Source organism: Drosophila montana, unplaced genomic scaffold (assembly GCF_035044405.1).
Source record: "Drosophila montana isolate Dmon_TW-CO22-7 unplaced genomic scaffold, ASM3504440v1 contig_2_1, whole genome shotgun sequence".
Taxonomy (NCBI): domain Eukaryota; kingdom Metazoa; phylum Arthropoda; class Insecta; order Diptera; family Drosophilidae; genus Drosophila; species Drosophila montana.
Window position 1 is genome coordinate 883,874 of NW_026997875.1, and position 23,111 is coordinate 906,984.

General features: G+C 40.3%; 1 protein-coding gene and 1 long non-coding RNA gene across 3 annotated transcripts in view; one reads left to right on the top strand and one right to left on the bottom strand.

The window, feature by feature from the left end:
* Snoo (Sno oncogene) overlaps positions 1 to 23,111 on the top strand; it is a 121,503-nt gene that overhangs the window by 93,715 nt on the left and 4,677 nt on the right. The window lies entirely within an intron of this gene.
* LOC135430285 (uncharacterized) overlaps positions 1 to 23,111 on the bottom strand; it is an 84,858-nt gene that overhangs the window by 53,226 nt on the left and 8,521 nt on the right. The window contains exon 1 of one of the 2 annotated variants that reach the window (XR_010436583.1): positions 8,052 to 8,097. The exons of the other annotated variant lie outside the window; for it this stretch is intronic. This is a non-coding gene — a long non-coding RNA (uncharacterized LOC135430285). Of the gene's footprint in view, positions 1 to 8,051; positions 8,098 to 23,111 lie in introns of those variants that run through there. 2 annotated transcript variants of the gene reach the window in all.

Genomic DNA, 23,111 nt, shown 5'->3' on the forward strand with positions numbered 1-23,111 from the left:
TTTTTCTGCTGCTTTTTTCTGCTTCTTTTTTTTCTGTGTTTTCCAGTTGGAGTTGAAGATATAGTCGGTTTCATGCGCCTGGGCCAAACGGGGGAGGGCAGGCGGGCGCGGCAGGCACTTAAAGGTGCAGCGCGTGTGCCGACGCACAAGCGAAAGGGCAACAGAGTGGGGAGAGAGAGAGAGGAAGAGGGGTGTCGAGGGATGGGGGGACGGAGAGCGAAGTTTCAGGTAGAGTAAAATAAGCGGAAAGCACAAAACACAATGTTGTGCAAAGAACGTTGAACTCGAACTCGCCTCGAGAGTGGAGTACAGAACTAAAGTGGAGTGAGAATTGCGAATTGTGAAGAAGAAGAAGAACAGATGAGTGTGTGTGTGTGTGTGTGTGTGAGAGAGAGTAAGAGAGAGAGTGTGTGCTGCACACTCAGCGAAAAACGCAGTTATAAATTATCAATAGGACAAATTTCATTTAGGAAATATTAAATTGAGCATAAAATACTTATTTTAAGAACATACAAACTTTAAAGTAGCCTCAAACATTCTGAAATTTAGCACTTCGCTCTTGTTCTTAGAAATTTTAATCTTCAAAATACGTTACACAAGTTCAGGAAAAAATTGAATTAGGCATAAAATACTTGGTACAAGAAATTAGAAACTTAACAAAAGCCTCAGAGGCTTTAAATTATAAATTCCTTTTTGTTTTTTTTTTTTAGAAATTTTTAATTTGAATTAAGAACAAAATTCATTTTACAAGTTAATGCAAAAAATTAAATTATGCATAAAAATACATTAAACATGAAAATATAAACTTAATATAAGGCTTTAAAATTCTCAAAATTAGAATTTCGGTCTAGTATTAAGAAATTTCAATCTATGAATAAAAAAATTTCGATTTTAACTAAAAAAGTTCTTGACAAAAGAATTTTAATGCGCAGCTTAAGAACTTTTGACGTGTACTCGATAAAGTTCTTTGAAGTCTTATATTTGCGAGTTGCGTGTATTAAAGCAAGACTTTCAGTCTCAATTTATTCGAGCATTTTCAAACACTTTTGTATTGGATTAGAGGACAAAGCACTTGACATTTTCTCTCAGTGCACGTATGAATTTTCATAATTTTTCATTTTCACGCACTGCTGGGACATTTGAAAAACTCTGCTGCAGATTTGTTGCCCCACAACCAATGCACTTGGCTGTTGTTGCATGTTGTTGTTGTTGTTGTAGCTCCAAGCATTTTGCACTTAGCGTAATTAGGGGGCGAAAGATGTAAAGAAACCAACTGGAAATCAAACATCGCCCCAGCAACAGTTTGACAATCAGTGTTAGCCAACGGAACGAGTGAAATTCTCTCAAACAAATTCACGCACAGAGCACACACACACACACACGCACACACAGACAGAAACCGTTGGCTGGCCTGTCATAACTTGAGGATAATGCGGCCTGAAACCATTTTGTTGTAATTGGCATAAGAGTCTCTAATTCCAAATGCATTTATTATGACCAACACACAGACGAGCAGCAGCAAATGCACTCGCTGCAGTTGCAGCTGAGGCTGGAGTCGCGAGTCCCGAGTCGCAAATCCCAGTTCTGCTGACACGCAAAGCAGCTTCGCCTGCTTTAAGCCATGGCCAAGAGCTGTGGCAAAAAAACAAACGAAATAAACTCGTTTTATTGCGCCTGGACCATTTTTCATACCCTCAATCACAAAATGGAAAGTGTAGCTTAAAATTGTGCTGCGATTGGAGATGGGTGTATTTAAAGTGTAGCTGAATATCACCTGTAACTATCGATAGTATCGATAATGTTATCGATCTGAATTTATGAAGATTAATACATGCATTTCTACTATTTTATTTCTTTGAATTCGAGAAGCTCTTGAATCATTTCTTGTGTAGCCGAAAATTGAATGTGAAACGGACGCCATATAAATTACATCTTTCGATTATCGATAATGTTATCGATCTGATTGTATATAGAAGAGTATCTGACTTTATTCTATTTTATTTCTTGGATTTTGAAACGGTTGCAGATTCCATATTTCTTGTTTTAAGTTTCCATTTAGAAACGAATGAGAACATATAACTATCGATAGTATCGATAATTTTATCGATCTGCCAGTATAAAGGCTAATATATACAATTTGATTACGTTGTTTTTAAGGCGTTGGCATATTCTTCCTTATTTCTTTATGTTTTTTTTAAACTAGCATTGAAAATTGAAGGAGAAGCAGACGCCATATAATATACAACTATTGATAGTATCAATAATGTTATCGCTATGGTCAAATAAAGATTAATATAGATATTTAGATAAGAAGAATACATTTAGAATACAAGAAGGTGCTTGTAGATTCTTTCGTACTTCTGCTTTTGTTTGTTTTTGAAAATCGAATGGGAACATATATGTATCGATAATGTTATCGATATTATGAATTTATATTATATTATTAGGCGCTTGCAGAGTTTTTTCTGGTCTATGTTTTTATCTGCTATGCTTGTATTTATAAATGTGCTGCATATCTAATGCGAAACATATGTCTATCGATAATGTTATCGATAACCATAAAAACCAAAATATTTGCATTTTAATGGGCTTCTACTTTCTCGAGCCCCGAACTTGACGCTCACGACTCGCTCTTTGGGCATATAAGGATGGGTATGTGGCAGTCGAGCACTTGCCACGAATCAATTGCAACTTGTTATATCTTTCTGATTTCTTTTCCCATTTTCGTGTTTTGTTGTTGTTCATTTCGGAGTGCGTCTTTGTAAGTTTGTCTTGACCATTTTACATTCGTTCGGTTTTATTTCTGTTCTGTGTTTGTTTTTTTTTCTGTGAATTTCGCTTTGATTTTGTCGAGGACGTTGTCTGAAAACCAGCTCCAGCCAGCCGCTGAATCTGGTTTGCCTTGGAGCAGACGGCCGCCGTTCGGTTGGCAGCAAGACATCTGCATCGGCATCTGAATCGGCATCTGAATCGGCATCGGCATCGGCATTTCAAGGTCTGACTCAGCCGGCAACAAGGAAGGAAACGTTGCGCCCTTCCACGGGCCCGGTCTGTGGCAACTGTGGCAGCAACTGAGCCACATTCCAGTTATGGCCTGGCCTCTGCGCCACAGACACACCTAGTTTCGGACGTTCTCTTCCTCAGTTTCTTTACTTTTTTTTTTTTTTTTGGGCACGGCTCTGCAGCCTGTCTTCGGGCCTGCGTCTGACCCAGCTGGCGGCGGCGGTGGCGGCGCGCCGAGTTATTGAACTTTTTTTGCGCAGTGTATGCGTCGCTGACCCCTCGTAACAGTTGTTAATCACACATGGCTTGGCCGGGGCCCAGGCCCAGGCACATATCAAATATCAGTTGTCTCTCCTCTCCCCTCCCCTGCCGCCCGTTCCCCTTTATTGCCGCTTTGGTCACTTCAAAGGCGGCCGCCACGTTTGACATAACAAGCAAAAGTCAACAGCAACAACAAAGGCGAAATAATTTAGTTTGATTTAACCCTGCAAGTGCACTAAATGCAGCACACACCCCCCTGCCCCCTCTATAACTCAGCGGCCCGCTCCGCACCTAGAACTACAGCCTTTGGCTTTGCGCGCTTGGCTCTTCTTTTTTTTCAAGTCAAGTATTTAAATTAAAAACGGGGCAGCACATCAAAGCGTTGGCGCTGTCAATGACCCACACCACCTCCCCACCTCCCCACCTCTCCCTACAACTAACTACCCCCTCCCCCTCTCCCCTTGGCAGGCTTAAATTACGCGCTAGGCTAAAGCAATAACAACAACAGCAGCAATCAGTTGAAGAAGAACAAAAAGCCACTTGAGCGAGCTTGCTGCCAGAGCGGCTCAGGGGTGGGGGTAGCCAAGGAGAGGCGGCTAGGGGCAGGGTTTAAGAGTCCTTTGTTGTGGCACCGAAAAAGGTTTCAATTACTTACAACAAAAAACAAAAGCCGACGGCATTTGACTGCGAACAGCTGGCGCCGCAGCGCCGGGCTGAAGTCGAGCAGGGCCTAGTACTGGGTGAGGGCAGCGGAAGGGGGAGGGGGGGGGGCGTGGCTGTTTTATGTGCTGCACGCATTGCGAATTCTATTGACCATTTCGGCTTTGGGCGCCACTCATACGCCAATGGACATTAAAAATTATTGTAATTATTCACACGAAGAAGGTGCCACAAAAATGCAGCACCCGGCGAGCGTCTGGCATGCGGCGCATTCGCTGCATTTTATGGTCGCAAAGTCCAAACCAAAAATTCTCAAATCCAAATTGGCATTCGATGCGATGAAAATCAAATGCGTTGCAAGCTCTGCCAACTGCCAACTGCCGCTTGCCTCTTGCCCCTTGAAGACGGGCGCGGCTGGCAACATTTTCTATGCCATGGCCCATTTGATGCACGAAATGCTGCGCACACACAAGTGCGCCGCATAACTCATACGCAGCGTGTGACGGGCCAACAAGCCTGAGCAGGGGCAAGGGATGTAGAGGAAGGGGGAGGGCGGGATGGGGGGGGGTGGTGTGTAGCTGAAAATCAGCTCAGCGCAATTGTGAACTATGAAAACTATGCAAAGAAATTAAACATAATATTTAATGTGCCTAAAAAATAGGTGCACTAAAATGAATTTAAAAAAAACGAGAAAGTGGGAATATTTTCTGCAAACCGAAGAATTAATACTCTTGCAAACATTTGCGAAAGCCGAATACTGTTGCCATATAAGAATTTACTTTGACAGCGATCGTTCCTCTGACAGATATACCATATGAATGATTGGTCCGATGTTGATCAAGATTTTGCATATAGTAAAACTTGTTAATGCCGAATTTGGGTAAAATATTCTAATAAACAAAAGTTTTGTGACCGTTCGTTCTCATGACAGCTGATAATATCTGTTGATCCGACGTTTATATGATTTTGCAAGTTTGGTAAAGATATCTTGAAACACAAAAAAGGTTTACAAGCAAGAGCCTACTTTTGGACCTATCGTTCCTATGGCAGCTATATGATATCGTGATCCCATCCGTCCAAGTTTGGCATACAAAAAGACGGACCTATGCAAAGTTTCAAGACGAATATAAGAGGGTATAAAAAGCGAGAAAAACGTTATTAAAACACGTGAGAGGTTCTAGTCGGGAGCTCCCGACTAGGGGATACCCTGAACCCTCTTCTTCCAACAGGCGATAGGTATAGAATTAAAGATACTTGATATATATATACTATTCTGGAGCTACATGTCAAGTTTGGTGATTTTAGCTCTTATTATTTACCAAAATTGCTCAAACAACAGGATTTCAATATCGATTTTTATCGATTACTTGGAAACGGGGCAAGTTATCGAATATCGGAAACAAACTCGATCTGCGCGGGGACTAGGAGGACCTACAGCTAAAATTTCAAGTCTTTAAGTCTTGCGTTCATTCATACGGACAGACGGACGGACAGACAGTCGGACATGGCTAGATCGACTCGGCTATTGATGCTGATCAAGAATATATATACTTTATGGGGCCGGAGATGCTTCCTTCTGCCTGTTACATACATTTGCACAAATACAATATACCCTTTTTACCCATTTTCAATGGGTTCAGGGTATAAAAAGTAAAGAAATTTGTATATGTCGCCGGTGTTTAGCCCTTGGTGGCGCCTCTCTCTCTCTGCCTGGGCTGTCTCCTAGCTAGCAACTACATTTAAAGCACAAATACAAATATCTCTTAAACAATTCAATAAAATGGAATGAAATATTTAAATAAGGTTGCACGCCGTTTCGTTCGATAAATGTGCTGCATTTGATCAAACGATGCCGAATGGGATTACAAACTGTCCGTTTAGTCACGACATTTGTCACGTGCCAATCGCTCCATCAAAATGCTGAGCACTTAGTGGGGTCTCCCACCCCCCCCCCCCGCCCTCCTACCAATTGCCGCCCCTTTTGGCTGGAAGGGGGGGGGGGGGGGCACAGAAAAACGTTGCAATATATTTTTGGGCCATATTTCAACTGGCCGCATTTGGCTTTAGGCTGTGCAACTACCGTTTTGGCCTAGCTGCCTGGCTGACTGCCTCGCTGACTGCCTGGCTGACTGGTCGTCCGTCCGGTCGTCGGGCTGTCTGTGTGTCTGCCTGGGCCATGCTGCACCGCCTCCCACAGTCAATCAACGGGCCAGTCGCAGTCTGTGTTGCGCATCTTTGCCGCGAGCACATTTGGCTACTGCAGTTGCAGTTGCAGTTGCAGTTGCAGTTACTGCAGCAGCAGCAGCAGTTGTCAGTTGAAGCTGCAATCGCGGCAACGTGGCAATTAACTCTTTGATGGATTTACTGCGCCGCGGCTGCTGCCTGTGACTATTAAAAATGGCCACGAAATGCGTTTTTGAATGCAGCAGCAGTAGCAGTAGCAGCAGCAGTAAAAGCAGCAGCAGCAGCAGTAGAAGTGGCAGCAACTGCGTTTTGTATGCGCGACTCCGCAATTATAAAATAACCATCATTTATAATGCGACTTCTCAATGCGAGCGGAAATGCAGCGACTGCAACTGCGACTGCGACGCCAACTGCGACTGCGACTGCGACTGCGTGCGGATTTGAAATATGCTGCAGACATTTAGCGGCGCTTTTGGGCTGCGTTCGCTGAACCGCTGAAAACGGCGCCCGTCGAATGTGGCCGCGGCTCTTTTTCCGAGTCAGAGAAGCGTTTCAAATTACAGACACCAAATAAGCCGACGCTCCAGCTGCCCCCGCCCACCGCCCCCCTGACACGCCCCCCCCCCCCCCCGCGCTGAACATTTTGGCTTAGACGCCAACGCGGGGCCGACAATAAAATGCGTGGCAAAATGCAATTGAGAAATTAATTTCACCCATTCAGACATTCGCATTTGCGCTATAATTAAAACTAATTTGTGTATGCGAGGGGCAACAACAACAACAACAATCGCAACAACTGCAACAACAACAATTGCAACAACTGCAACAACAACAATTGCAACAACAACATTTACAACAGCAACAACAACAAATGCAACAACAAACGCCCCAGACAGACACTTGGCTTTGTGCTGCTACGTTGCACACACTCACACACACACACACACACAGTCACACACACACACTCACACACACACACTGACACACACACACTCACACACACACGCACACAGACATGCTTCATATGTGTGCCTCAGCCCATGACACACACACACACACACGCATAAGGTACACACACAAAGTACACACTGAGCCCAAAAATTATGTGATAAAAACAACAAGAAAGAACCTTCATGTTCGGCACGCCGAAGACTCAATACCCTAACAGATATTTAGCCTAGAATTTTGAAATTTATGTGAGGAGCAAAGAGAATGTTGGTCAAAATATTTTGAGATAGAACAAAGTTGTTTCATATTCTCACCGATTCTTCCTAGATAGGAGCTATATTATAAAGAAGTCCTATGCTGACAAGGTTTTTCTCTCATATGAAGAACAAGGGAAAACTTGTATTGCCAAATTTGGTCAAAAGTTCTTGAGAAACGAAACAGTTTTTCGGCCGATTCTTCACCTATGCAGATAAGATTTTACTCACATAACTATACGAAACATGGGAAGACTCGTAAATGCCAAGTTTGGTAAGCTCACATTCCGATCGATTCTTCCCAGAGAACCTATGATATAGAATTTCTCTGCTGAGAAGATCTTCATTAAGTTTAAGGAACATCATAAGACACATTAATGTCCAGTTTGGTCAAGAGTTCTTGAGAAATCAAGAGTTCTTCAAATCTTAACCGATCTCTCAAGAATATTTGTATATAGTATATGCACTAGGGAATTGAAGACCTCTCCACTATCCCGCATTACATATTTAATGACAAAATTATCATACCCTCTACGAGAGCACAGTAAAGTGAGCGAAAAACCAGCAAGAAAATTGAGCATGGCAAGTGCAATGCGATAAAAAGTTAAGTTGAGCTCTTTTGTTGGCTTGAGCCATGGCCTTAAAGAACTTCCACGTACTTAATGGAGCTTAAAAACACAACACAAAATGTAATTGGGGAGGAATTATGAACTATTTAATTCATTAAATGGGTTTACAGACCTTTTGAAATGATATACGCGATGGACGATAGGAACAACAGAACAACAGAAAAAAAAAAAAATGTTGTGTCACGCTAAGGAATAAATCTTAACTTAAAAGTAGCGGAAATCTTTTCAAATATTCGACATTTTGCTGAGCTGAAAGTAATCGATATTTGTTTACTTATTTATCGAACGATAGTTTTACAAAATGAATTGTCAGGCTAGTTTTCTTAGCTAAATGCCGATAGTAATCGATAGTAATAAGAGCTTATCACTGCCAATCGATTTATTACAAGGTATAATAAGTAATGATAGTTTTAAATGAATAATTGATCGAAAGGTTTAAATGAGATTTAAAATTCCATAGATTTGGGTGTCCATAGTTATCGATATTTTTATATAAACTATTAACAACTATCGCAATTTGTATATTTGGTATCGATAATAAGTTAAAAGCAAGTATTTGACATTTGTATACAAATATCGATAATTGTCAATGGTATTATGAGAATTGTCCAAAGTCATCGAGATTTGTATACTAGGTGTCGATAACTATCGATTGCTTAAGTAATAATGAATAGATATCGATGTATTTTTGATAAATATCATGAGTTTAGCTATCGATAGTTTGCCATCTCCCATAGTTGAGTTTGTTAAACAGAACTCCTTAAATAAATATTTAAATAACGAAATCCTGTTCAATAAATTCAATTTATACATGCTGAATGGCAGGCCCGGGCAAAAGCCTAGCCTAGCAATAAATGTGGATACATGTGTATACAAGTCCAGCTCGAACTGATATGCTTGAGAACCTGAAGAGGAGCCACTCGAAACGCAGTGAAACCCAATTAAAAAAAGGAGCCGCAACTGAATAACGTGAAACCAAAAATCATGCCTCAAATTGCGGCAACAGAAACTCGTGTAGTTCGACTGCAACTGGAGAAGGGCGGGGAGCGAGGGGCAGCGAACTGCTGCTCTACTGAGCCGTGCTAATGAGCGCCAGGATAGCCCAGGATATTTCTGGAGGGGCTCCCAATGGGCGCAGGAGACGCAGCTCGACTCCATTTCAGTCAGGCAGCAAATGAAGTGCCAGAAATGTGAAGCGAAATTGCATAAACCACTCGACAGTCGGCAGAGAAATCAACTCGAGTGCGGGCGCGCGGGGCAGCAGCAGAGGGGGGGGGAGGGGGGGGGACTGGAGCAAGTACTTAAAAAAAACGTAAAACATGTAAAAATTTTCCTGTATTTTTTTTTTGTACTTTTTTTAATGCAGCTGAGTTCATTAACATCAGCTTGGGAGCAAATGCAAAAAAAAAGCAGTTGCCAGTGGCTGCAAAACTGTGGCAGCGCCTGCAGCTAGGCTGGGGGCGTGGCAGGAGTTGCTGCCATATCTACCCCAAGCGCTGTTAAATCTAAATGACTTTATTCCTTTTTTTTTTTACATATTTGTTTTATTTTTCTTGATCTTTTTTTTTTTTAAATTATTTTTTCATTTTTGCATGTGCTTCTTCTTGCCGCGGCACTCGAGCGAATACTTTCATTTGAAATCCCGCAAGGATACAGCACGAAAATGCGGCAGAAAATCAGAAGAGGCAAGAGCGAAAAAAAAGGGATTGCAAGCAGTGCAAATACACAAAAGAAAATGCTTCAACAAACAAAAAAATACCCTGTAATTTGCTATAAAGTTCAATAACTCGAGTATTCTGCGCGCGTTTGCTCTGAAATTTTGGGCACAGCCTGAAATGGAGTTAAGGTTGATCTAAACCAATTTTCAAGTCAATATCCTGACTTATTATAGTTATAGTATGCATTATATAGTATGTTTGCGATAGGCGAAAAGCAAGCAATAGGGTTGAAAATTTCCACAAGTCTTGTCAGCCCGCACACATTTGCGCATTTACAGGGTATGCACGTTTGCTTTTTTTCTGGCTTTTATGTGTGTGTGTGTGTGTGTGTGTTTTACGCGCATTTTGCAAGCCACAATGCGGCTTGAAGTGGTGGGCGTTATGGGTTGCGGGTGGGCGTGACCGTGCATAGGATTTGGCTTTAAATGCCAGCAAATTGCATGCGCGCTGGGTAAAAATTTAATTAGACAAACTGAGCGGCAGCAAAAATCATGAGGGAAATAAAATAGCAAAAGTTGCGGTTAAAGGATTTTTCAGCTGTGCTGCATACGGCATGCGGCATGCAGCCTGTTGTGGCATGTGGCATGACGATAAGGAGCTGCTGCAAGCCGAAGGATATTGTGAAGTGCAGCATTGTGCATGTCGTTTCAAGGGTAAGCAGCAAGCGGAGTGATGGGTTGGCAAGGAAGGGGAGCAATTGGAAGCTGTTTGGAGTTTTTCTAGCTATTGTTCGTGCCGCCGCTTAGGGGCAGAGCCAAGGCAAACAAGGGGCATATTAATTGCATTGCACACTTTTGGGGCAACAACTTGGCGAGACCCGACGCCCGACGCCCGACAACGCCCGCTCTGCCCGGGCCTGGCATTGTGTTACCCTATTATTAATGAATTAAACTTGACTTTCGGTTCGTTGCACGCCGCAACAGCAACAAAACCAACAACTAAAAAACATTTGCGGAGCTTAGACGAAGCAATTAATACTCTGGGAATAAATTATTGTATTCATTTTTAGTCATATGCTAAGCAATAAGCAGAAAACCAAAGAGAAATCTTTAAAAAAAATTACTTTAGAATTAACTAAAAAGCTAGATATTCATTTAAAGCTATTTCTGACATAGCTGTGCTTATAATTCCCAAATGGTTAAAGCTGGGCAAACATTAATCCCAAATTTTTAATGTGGAATCCAACTAGAATTCATAGCATCTTATATATCTTAACTCTATTTTTATTCAAATGCACGAAGATAAATAGATTAAGATAAGATAAATATTCTAAATACCAAAAATGACATTAAAATCTATTTTTAGCTCAGCTGCGCTTATAATTCCCAAATAGTTAAAGCTGGCAAAAATGAATCTCAAAATCTGTGTGGAATCAAACTAGAATTCATATCATCTTATATATATATGTTAAACTCTAGCATTTAGCAGCACATAAAACCCTTTGGCCATACACTGCCTGACTTATCTCGCAAGGGGGCAGCCATGGGCGTGGGTTGGGCATTAAGGCTGGGGGGGTTAGCTGTTGCCGCGCCACATGCAGAAATTTCGCTTTTATGTTTTATTTTTCTACTTATGTTTTTTTTTTTGGCATCGCCTGCAAGAGAACGGGAGCAGCTGCGTTGGTTTTCTTATTTGATTTGGGGGTTTGCTGTGTTGCCTGCGGGACTTAATATTGCGACATCGGGTTCAATGACACTGCGCCATTCGTGCCATTAAATAAGATGCCCGTTGTTGGCTTACAATGTGGCAACAACAACAACTTGCCAGAGTCACGCCCCAAACGCCAACCCGCAGCTTTGCGTTGGGCTGTGATTTTCCAACAGATTCTATAAGGCACCTACTACTCCTCCTCCTCCTTCTCTCTCTCTCTCTCCCCCCTCCCCGCTGCCGCCCTAATTAAGCCAAGTGACAATTAAGATGCCTGAAAGCCCACATGCTTGTGGCCAGGCTCTAAAAATGCCTGCCTGCCGATCAGCTGGCTCATAAAGTTTTAGATGCCCGCGACCCGACGTAACGCTCATCTGTGCCCATCTTTGGACATGGCTGCTGCCGTTGCGGCTGCGCAAATAAATCCCAGACTCTAAAGAAGGACACACGGTTCGAACATTTTCATAAATCGCCGCCAGCAAACCGTTCGCTTAATCGCATTTTTGTGCAAAGTTTTTCAATTCTAACTGTACCTCAGCTGTTGCCAACTCTGAGGCAGCTGCCCCCACCTGAGGATCGGGTCAACTGATCCGACTGTGCGTTGCGTTAGTCGAACAATGCATGCTAAATGCCAAAGCGAACAAAACAAATAAAAAGAGGCTAGCACGCGAACGTGATCGACGGGCAGATACCCTTCTTTTGCTTCAGAAAAGAGTCTTCAGTAACTTGGCGATTTCTGGATTTTCAGAGCTTAAAGATAACATTCAAATGTCTGCATATATCAAGAATCATGTGCGTATCTCTTTAATACATTTCCCTTTTCATTCCTGTTCTTGAACAAATGAAGAATGGGAATATGTCTCAATACATCTTCTTTTCTGTCGCTACAAAATAATCGATAGTTATCGGTTTAATGAAAATGAACATCAATAGATAAGCTTTGGATAAGTTTTGGCTGTGATACTAAAGTGATTTGTTCAACAATTTTTTTAAAATACTTAATTCTTCAAGATAAACGAAAAGGTTAAAAAAATGTATATTCTCGATCTGTGCATGCTAAAATTATCGATATTTATTGGTTTTATGAAAATAACCAATATTATAGTCTCGCTTAGCGTATAATATAATAGTATCCAAAATATATTAGAAATCGTAGATAAGCTAAATTTATCAAGAAAAGGGAAGAGCTTAACAAAATCCAACCGAAATATTGTTCATACTTATCATGAAATCAGGCTAAGAAATAATCGAATATTTGTCGGTTTATGAAATTGAAAAAGAGAAGCTTGTCACAGCATTTATAGAAAGCTGATATCCACTTATAATATATAGGAATCGTTAATACTTTCTACTGCCTGTTACGTACACTTGTGAAAACCCATATACCCGTTTGCGATTAGGCACAGGGCATTAGAAACACCTTCAAACGCGGCTTCTACTTCGCATTCAGTTCTCTAGTGTCCAGTGCGTATCAAACTGACAGTTTGATAAACATTGCAAGAGCTCTTGAGCTGCGGCTCTATCACTTCCTACCTCTCCCCTCTCTCTTCCCCCTCTCTCTCTCTCTCCATCTCTCTCGTCCCTCACTGTCGCTCTTTCTCTTAATGTCTGTCAGTCAAGTGTTTCTCACATATTCTGACAACTTTGACTTGGTCAAAACTCAAGAATCTATAGCATATATATGCATATGGACCCCCCCCCCCTCCCCTGCACAACGGACCCCCCCCCCCCCCTCCTCTGTCGTTCACGCTCTCAGTTCAACTGACGTCTCGGCCTGTTTAACTTTTTGCCCTCGAGTCGAGGGCGTGGCATGCTTTTTTTTGTTTTCACATGCGCTTGCATAGTTCTTACAGTCCCCCCCCCCCCCCACTCCCACCCCTTCGCCCAGCCCTCAGCTCAGTTTGCTCAGTTGGTTTCTCTAATTTTTATGCTGTGGCTAAACTTTTTAATTTAAATGACATGAGTTGGCCGAGGCACCGTTGCCACAGTTGGCGACGCCCATGCCACATTTGATGGGCAGTGGGCGTGGCCAGCTGGGCTGCAACATGCTTGATCTCTATGCCACAAACGCCCCAAAGTTTTGCATTGGCCCAGGCCAAGAACAACAACTATATCGAAGCTATCAAAGTCTGTGGCCAGCCTGGTGGACGGGCAAATTTACCGTTCAACTACCGCCCCTCCCCCTTCCAACTCTACCCCCCCCCCCTCTCTTTCTCTCAATCTCTCTCTCCGGCTGACACTGCAAAGCAAATCATAAATTTTGCTGGCCCAATTGGCTGGGCCAATTATGCAGCAAACAAATGGCCCATAATGAAGGCGGCCAAGCTGGCCAACTGACAAAGTCAACATTTATCTTGCCCATATACGACAGGACAACAACAACATCAGCAACAACAACAACAGCAACAACAAATGGGGGAAAAAAGGAAACTAATAATGACATGAAAAGTGCAGAGCATTCAGCCTGTCTTCACAAAATTGGGAACACACTAAAGAATCGAATTTCATATTAAAAAAAAAAAAAACTTTTTTAATTTATGCTTAAGAGTTTAAGCCTAAATTCTGCCAACTCACATCAAGTCAGTTAGTAAACAATATCTTTAAAAAAAATATAATATATAAAAAACAATAAAACTCAGTCCAAATAGTTTGAAAGTCTTACTTAAACCTACCCTGACTTGAATTTATTTATTTACCGATTCTGTACTTCAAGGGTTTGTTTCTCATCAAAAAGAAGGCCTAAAATCTCTTAATGGTTTATAGTAGCTGCCATAAAGCGATTTAGCCTGGTTGAAGTGGTTTGCTTTGTACTTAAACAAACAGCTTTCCACCCGAATTCCATCCGTACGGGTGGATTTGCTTTAATCAGTGGAACACATGCTAAGTTATTTTTTTGTAGAGCTTTAATGTTATGTTTGATAGATTTTGGAGTAAATTTCTAGCTATTTTTCACCAAAGGCTTTGATGGCATGTTGAATAAAATTAATGCCAAATACATTTCACGCCAGGCGGTGGATTTGCCAAAGTCAATAATATGATTTTCACCAAAATTCGATCCGTACGGATGAATTTACGTAAGTCTGTTGAATACATACTAAGTTTGTTTTTTATGTTATGCTTTATATATTAATATGAACTCATGGCTAATTTTCACCCCAGGCGGTGGATTTGCCAAAGTCAGTCACGTGAATTGCTTTATAGACAATTAAGTATCGCAAATATATTTAAGAAAAGTTTTTCTCTTCAGCCAAAAAAAGGCAATGGAAGGCAAAGCAAATAGGTGTTTCTATTTTTCACTCTTATAGGTGGAATTAATAAATATAAAAATATAACAGTAAGCGATGCGAGCTCAAAACTTGTACGCTTACTGAATAAACTGGCACCAAAAGCTATACATGTGTACAAAATCATAGATAGATCAACAATGGCATCAAATTAGTTGTTACTTCTTAGAATAACAGCTAATTTTCACATACCGAGAATTCTATTCAAACAACTTTGATGGGGCTTTTTGTCTAACAAATTGAATGACAGTGTAATAATACTTTATTGTTAGGGTATATTAAGTACAATGTTGCGACTGCAACAAATAAATTTTGTCCGGCCGATGGCCTAGGCCATTGCTGCTGCTGCAGCTGGGGGGACCTTAATTGCCATGTTGCTGCAACATGTTGCCGATCAATAAAAGCCACAATCGCAGCAGCAGTTGCAGTTGCAGCAGCAGCGGCAGCAGCAGCGGCAGCGGCCCGTCAAAGCCATGGCCAATGATAATGACAATGCGGCTCGGTTCGATTCAGTTCGGCGGCTGAATCCATGATTAATGACAATAAATTTGATTTTTAGTAAAGCAACAAAGCAGACGATGCTTGATTAGCGCAACTGTGCCCCAACAAGCGCATAGTAGTGGGCAAGGGAGGGAGGGGGCACGGGGGAGGGGGGGGCAACAGTAGCTGCGGATAAATGCGAACAGTCGTAAATTTCAAAAATACTGCGCGGCAGCTGTCATAAAAATGCAATGCGCCAATGCAATTTGTTGTTGCATTTACCTTTTTTTTTTGTTATTCCGCGGCAAACAGATTAACATAAAGGCAAAGGGGGTCAGCGCGGGGGGTAGGCATGGGGGTAACCCTTGGCTAAGCCTCGACAGCGGCAGCGGCAGCGGCTGCGACTGCGCATTGTCTGACTGACGGTCATCATTCAAAACGTCGCACGCTAATTGGACAGTGAAATTGTAGACGACGAGCTTTATTGTGGAGCATGGCGAGAGGGAGGGGGGAGGGGGAGGGGAGACTGTGTGCTTAGCGTGTACACTTGGAAAAAATAATATGTCAAAAAGCAATTCACAATGTTGTTAAAATGGAGACAAACGAAATTATTTTTTAAAGAACAAAGCTTAACTTAAATTGAACTTAATCTAAGAAAGTTTGTGCTTTTCTTTAGATTAATTTTTGAAAATTAGAATTTCTATTTGATGAACTTTTATTAAAACGCCAAACTAGCTAAGAAATATTTTATAATTTCAATTGAGCATGCTTCACGCTTGCTTTAAGCATGCAAATTCCTATAATAAGAATTGTGGAGCTTAATGAATGTATTTTTCTTTTTTAATTCACTTAAATTACACTTAATTTAGGAATATTCAATCACAAAATATCTAGAATTTGTTTCTGTCAAATTCATTAGAAACTTAAGTAAATAAAAATTTCCTATTTAAAGATGTTTTTGGTTAAGTACAAATTCTAAGTTGAACTTATTCTAAGTAAATTTGTGCTCTCATTAATGCTTCTTACTTTTTTTCAACTAAGTTCTGTAAACAAAATTCTGATTTTAAGAACTCTTACTGAAACCCGAAACTAAAAAATATTTTCTTGCTGTCATTGAGACCGTTTCGCGCTTGTTTAAAGCATGCAAGTTCTTGTTATAAGTCTTGTAGTACTTAATTTAAGCACTTTTAATTGTTATTGACTGAAATCACACTTAATCTGTGAATAAACAAACACAAACTGTGTTAAAAACTTAAAGTAATAAAACGAGACATAAATTCTGACTTAACCCAGCATTTGGACATGGGTTTTTCTCTCAGTGTAGTTTGTTTGCGAGCCTACAGGCAATGATTTAGTGCAGAATGCATTAGGTTTTTATTTATTTTACGCGCGGTTTCAGTTTCATTTAGTCGCTATAGCTACTAAGCTCGCACCCCCCCCCCCCCGCCCCCCATCCTCCTTCCCCCGTCAACCCACACACGCAGCGCTCATTAATTCTAAAGCAGATTCTAAAAAACATAAACACAAAGAAAAAAAAATGCAGCCAGCCAGGCAGAGAAACTACTGCAATGGAATTTGTTTTCGACTTCATTAAAGTTTATTTAAATATGTTTCTTACATATTTTTTCTACTTTTTGTTTTTTGTTTTAAATGCGTTCGCAGTTAATACCCTACCTCAGACGTAGACTGCAGTCTTCTTCTTTTTCTGGTTCTGCTCAGATTTTACAGTTTTAGTTTAATTGTGTTTCGGTTGTTTATAGCCTTTTATTACCCTCCCATTTGGCCGGGCTCAGCTATAATTAAATCAGCCATTAATGCAGATATATGCTATATGATCTCTCCGACTGGGAAACATTGGAGATACGCGTGGCCAGCGACAATCTGGGACCAGGTGCTATAAAGCGTCTAATGAGCTGCACAAAAAGCTGAGCTGCACACGCTTCCCAGTTCGCGTCATATAAGGAAAATCTGCAAGATCTGCAAGATCTAGATAAAACTGGCTGCTCATAAAATCTAGCAAAGCTGAGAAAATGTGCAGCTTCGGCTTGTTAATATTAACAAATTCAAGAAACTTAAATGGAATTTAAGAATTTTGTGGAGTTTTTTTTTTAATAAAAGATTCAGCAGGAAGTGTTGAACTAACAAAATATGTATAAAAATAGTTAAATTAAAAAAAATAAAAGTATTTTAAAGGAATTTTATAAAATAACAAATTGAATTTAAGAAACAAAGTCAATTTACGAGTTTATTAAAGATTTTTCTTATGGAATTCTTAACTTTAAAAAAAGTTTTCAACGCAAGTTAGTTTAATAACAAATTAATATGGCTTAAAAAAGTTATTTGCGTGCCCTAACAAAAAATAATAATAATTGTTGAGAAACAAATCCCAAATTATGTCATAATAAAAAAACAGCTTTTATGATTTTCATATTTACAGGAGAGAAGAATATATATTAATCAAAGAATTATTTGATTATAATATATTATTATTATATACAATTATTAGCAAAAAAAAATAAATCTCAAAAATAAATTTTAGCGTATTTTTCTTGAGTCTAGCCCTTGTTATTATGAAAAGTTTAGGGACATTTTGAAGAAACGCCCTTCGTTGTTAAAAATAAAATGTGTTGTTTGTTAGGTAAATATATCAAAACATTTTTTTGATTAATTAGCATCGCCTAAAGGATAGCTAACTAAAGCTAACAACTTTAATTAAGTTAGCTATACCCAAAGCTCTAACTACCTAGCTTGCAAAAGTTTTTTAATAAATTAATTTTATACAGCCTGAAAACTCAGTATATCTTAATCACGAACGATTTATCGGTACAATCATAAAATATAACTTATACATATATAATATATGTATAACTAAGTATTGTACTAGACATTTTTAAATTCAGTTACGATCAAATAATATCAGAAAACATGTTTCACAAGTTATTAGATTCTCACTGAATCTAACAATTTGATACGAATTGCTTACGATATTTATCGCTTACGATATCTACTAGTATTTACGATATACTAGCACGGTTGCATTTACCGATAACATAAGACATCGATAAGCAAGTGAAAAGAGACAAGACAAAGTTTAAAAAAAAACTCTTGAAAAAGTATTTATATAAAAAGGCATATTAGGGCATCGTAATAATGCAAAGCTTAAACTATATACTAAATGGTTTTAGTTTGCATTCTTTAAGTACTTAATGCAGGGTAAATAGTATGCAGGGTATTTGTGAAGACATGCTTAAGCTTTTGCCTAAGCCATTGTAGTTTTTGCCTGCTTCTCTTTTTGTTTTACTCTTGGCTGAGCCGCTCCTCTCTCTTTCTCTTTTACACTCGCTGACTGCGCCGACAAGATCAGCAACAACAACAACAACAACAAGAGTAACAGCAACAACAGCAACAACAACAGCACGAATTAAAATTGTAAATGTCGCGACTTTGGGGATGGCAATGTCGATTCGATTCGATGCGATTCGACTGGCAAACAAGTTTACGGCCCGCGCCAGACACAGGTAGCGGGTGCGGGGGTTAGCGGCGGGGGGGGGGGGGTCTGACATGCCGGCTGGGAGGGAAGCGTAACGGACGCCAAGAAATGCAGATGAAGCTGACAGCAGCAGCGACTGCGCAGTCGATGTCGACTTCGCTGTCGCTGAGGCCGGCTGCACAGTAAAAAAAAAAAGCTGGCTTTATTTATTCATTTACTTATTGAAAACATTTTTACAATTTTCAAAGATTTGGCTTGAAAAAGACGACTTTAAGCTGTACTTAAAATAGCTTTCTGTCCGAAAAACTTGCTCGATTTTAATGCTCTTTCTTACGCACAACATTTCATTTTTTTCTTGTCTTGAAATTTAAACCAAATTTGGACTTAAAAACGCTTTAGTCACAATTGAAATTCGCGCAGTTCTTATAAGAAGCTTAGTGCGCCGCAAACTAAGAGCAGCTGCGTTTTGGTAAAAAGAGAAAGCCTTGGTTCTAATACTGTAACTTGCAGATTAGCTCGTATATATGAACTTAAACTATTAAATATTATTAATAGAAAATATTTGTTTAATTTTTCAAGAAAATACAAAAGAAAACAATTTTTCGCTCAATTTTTGAACTAAAAGCTGGCTCAAATTTGACAATTAATGGAAATCCAAACGCCAAAAATGAAAGCAAACTATTTTTGTGCCGTGCACAGTTGTGTGTGTTTGTGGCTGTTAGCTGAGTTTGCATATGGGTCGCTGCTCCATTTCCATGGAGCCACATCCTCATCAATTGGCGAGCAGCCGCAGCGGGACAGGAACATGCGACAAGTTTAAGCCAGGCAGCGAACCCTGGCTGCATAATTGCCAGTCTAAATCAATGGCTCTTGCGGCCAGTTGTTGCTGTTGCCAAGCCCCGCTTCGACAACACACACACACATGTGTCAAGCTTCATTGTCAACGCCATCGTCTTGGCTCCAGCCCGTCTCCAGCTCCCTGCCACATGCCCCTCCGAGCCCCCTGGCTCTCTCGATCGGCGTCATCGTCAATATTTGCCATGATCTTATCGTCAAGTAAAGTCATGTCGCCTGCCAAGGCTCTCGGTTGCCTCGTTGTTCGGTTGTTTCTCTACTTTTTTTTTGGTGGCTCGACGTCAGCTGCCGCCACTTGGGCGCAATTATTTTATTTTACACTTGCAATTGGGGACAACATAACTTGGTCATAAACTTCGCTAAGGTGTGTTCCCCAATCTGTACAAAAAGAAGAAGAAGCAGAAGACGAAAAAACCACAACAAGCCTTAAACTGCCCACGAGTATCTCAGCCCAAAGATCTTAAAGCACATCAAGTATTATTGGATGTATATATGTATATATAAACGTGTATCTGAGACGGAACAGGCATGATCTAATAGTTAGACATATTATTTCTCGACTTATTGGAGTACAAAAATATCAATGCCCAAAATAAACCTAAATATATTCAGAGTTCTCTTTTAAGACATTGCTTGAGCTTCCTATTTGGTCAGTTTCAAATCTGTGAAAGTTTAGTGTAGTATAATATGTGATTGTATATAGTATTGTATAGGATAGTATTATATAGTATAGTATAGTAGCTAAGCCTAGTATAAAGTATAATATAACATAGTATAAATTGAGTATAGTATAGTATGGCTGAGCATATAGCATAGTACAGTATAGTATGACATATTACAGTAAAGTATACAGTTTACTAAACAGAACGATTATCTGCTATACTATAAAATACTATACTGTACCATAAGAAAGCCGCTATACAACACTAGTCGATGCTATATTATATACTGTACTATACAACAACATTAACACCCATTTACAGGTCCGATCTTCACAATCATCTGCTATACTATAATAGGTACAACATAAAATATGTCGCTATACAACACTAGACCATACTATATTATTCACTGTACTTTACAATACTCTTTAGTAACAACCATTTGCTGGTTTCTATTTTCCACACTCTCTATCTAATCCTAACAATACTTTACTATACTATAGTATATAATAATATACGGCGCTATACAACACTAGATTATATTATATTATACAATACTTCACAGTTCAAGCATTTTACTGGTTTTAATTTCCCACACTCTCTGTCTAGTCCTCACAATCCTCAGTATTCTAGAATACACATAAAATACGACACTGTACAACACTAGAAAGTACTGTATCACATACTGTACTGTAGACCACCCAAAAGTAACAGCCATTTGCTGGTTTCTATTTTCCCAATCTTTTTCCTAATTCATACAATCCTTGTCTACTATAATTAGTATACCATTATATGCGACACTTTACAACACTAGAATGTAACTAACAGACATTTGCCGGCTACCCCTCAAAATGTGGCTTCTGTTAGTGTATTTGAAGCTTCGATCTGGCACAGCTGCCAACTTTTGCTTCTCCACATCATCTCTGAGTGTTGAGTTATGGCAAAAGACCTTGGACTTAGGCAGCAGCGCGCACTGACTGTACCGATCTGCACCCGCACCCGGATCTACGCCAGCGGCTCGGCTCTTCCTCTCGCTTTGGCTGTCTTTTGGGCAATTTGTCACTGTGCCGTCGTCGGCTGAGACGACGAGAGGCGTGCGCCAAAAGACCCTGGGCTACCGGGCAGCATCGAGCTGTTCTCCTTGCCATGTCCCCCTACCCTGCTCCATCGCGCAGATGTGGCAGACTGGCGACTGTTCTCGTCATCTATCGCTGGCTGCCATCTGCGTACAGTTAAAAATACAAAAAAAAAGGCAACCGACGGCGTCTCCCTGCTCCTGCTGTGCGATGGCCATGCCGATGGGCGATTGTGAATTGAGGATTGTGAACTGGTGACTGGTGACTCGAGAGTCGCGAGTCGCGAGTCGAGTCTGGATACTGGCGCTCCTTCGACGACTTCTTTATGGCTCTTGATTTTTATGATTTTTCTGTTTAATGGTTCATTTGTGTGTTGCACTCGTAACCCCTCACCTCCCCCCCCCCCACCCCCTTCTCCTCACACACACACACACCCTGCTCCTCTTGTTTGTGTCTGGCTTCCAGTTTTGTTATCGCCGCGTCTATATCTTCAGCTTTTGTCTTCTCCAGCCCCTGCTCCGGCACCCAGCCTCGTCGCCAGCTTGGTTTAAGTGGCGGCAGCTCCCCCTGCAACTCTTCCACTCCGCGCGGCTCCTCATCTCGGTCTCGGGCTTAATCTGTGTACAACATTTTTGAGCATAACGCAGTCGCCGCTGCGTCGCCAGGCAACGTTTTGGCCAACTTGTATTTACCCATCGTTTTGGCCAAGTTACGGCCAAGCGTTTCAGTTAACTGCATTGTTTGTTTGCTTGTTGTTTGCATTGTTAGTGCGCGCTTTTCATTGCCCCTGCCCGAACGACACCCCTCTCCCCCTTTGCCTTAACTGATCTGCAATTTATGTTGCATACTTTGTGGCTGCGCAACTTGCGGGGGTCTTTTTTCAAGAGGATTTGCGAGTATTCCTGTCCAGAACTAAACCGTTAGCTTTTACAAAAGTTATTTTTGATAATGGTTCTCTAGATTCATGCCTCAATATGTGTTATCGGTTTGACTATCGATCAAGGTCCTGCCTTATTTGCAGCTCTAGCCTTTATTTCTAGCCGATAAGTATAATTTGTTATGTCATTCACCTAGTTGCAATCAACAATCGAAGTGCCATCTCCAACACTTATCTGATATCGATAAATTTGATCGATTTGCCATGTCCAACACTTAAATGATATCGATAAATTTAATCGATATTTTAAATCATAATAAATAATAAACCAGTTCGGATTAGGAAACGACACAGATGTCATATAAAAACATTCTTTCTGACAGATAAGTGTGGCTGGCAATCGATAAAGTGAATTCTCTATCGATTTTCACAAGCCACGGATTGTCATGCCATCACTAACTCTCCATTTGTCTTATCGTTTATGTAATCGGGCAAAGCCAATATCAGAAACGGACTCTAATAAACAGCATGTATTTATACAGATAAAGCTTAGCCATTAGTTTTGTAATGGATCAAGTTCTAATCAGCAATCGATCTGAGTGCCATCTCTAGCGTAGCCTATAATCGATAGACGTCTTTATCACCATCTCTATGCTATATCAAAACGATAACAGCTATCGATAATGTAATCAGAGACTTTTAACAAATTTTCATCAATATTCTCTTTATATTTAGCTTCTTTATAAAGCAGATAATCGAATATGTGATAGGTTTGGCTTAATTTGTAGTCGCCCTTTTTTATAAAATATTATAAACTTATTATTCGCATTGAAAAGAACTTTCGATGGAAGTAACTTCACGGAGTTAACATTTATCTAGTTCGATTATAGCTAAGACAAAGATATCGAACATGTTATCGATAGTACTATCGCTGCTAAGAGTACAATCAATAACAAATTCGATGACTTTTTAAGCAATAATCGATCTATGTTAATTTAAACTTTGGTTTTTCTTTAAATTTATGTAGTCGATAGGTTTCTAGCCACCTTTCATTAGCCGTAATCGCCTCATTCACACACCTTG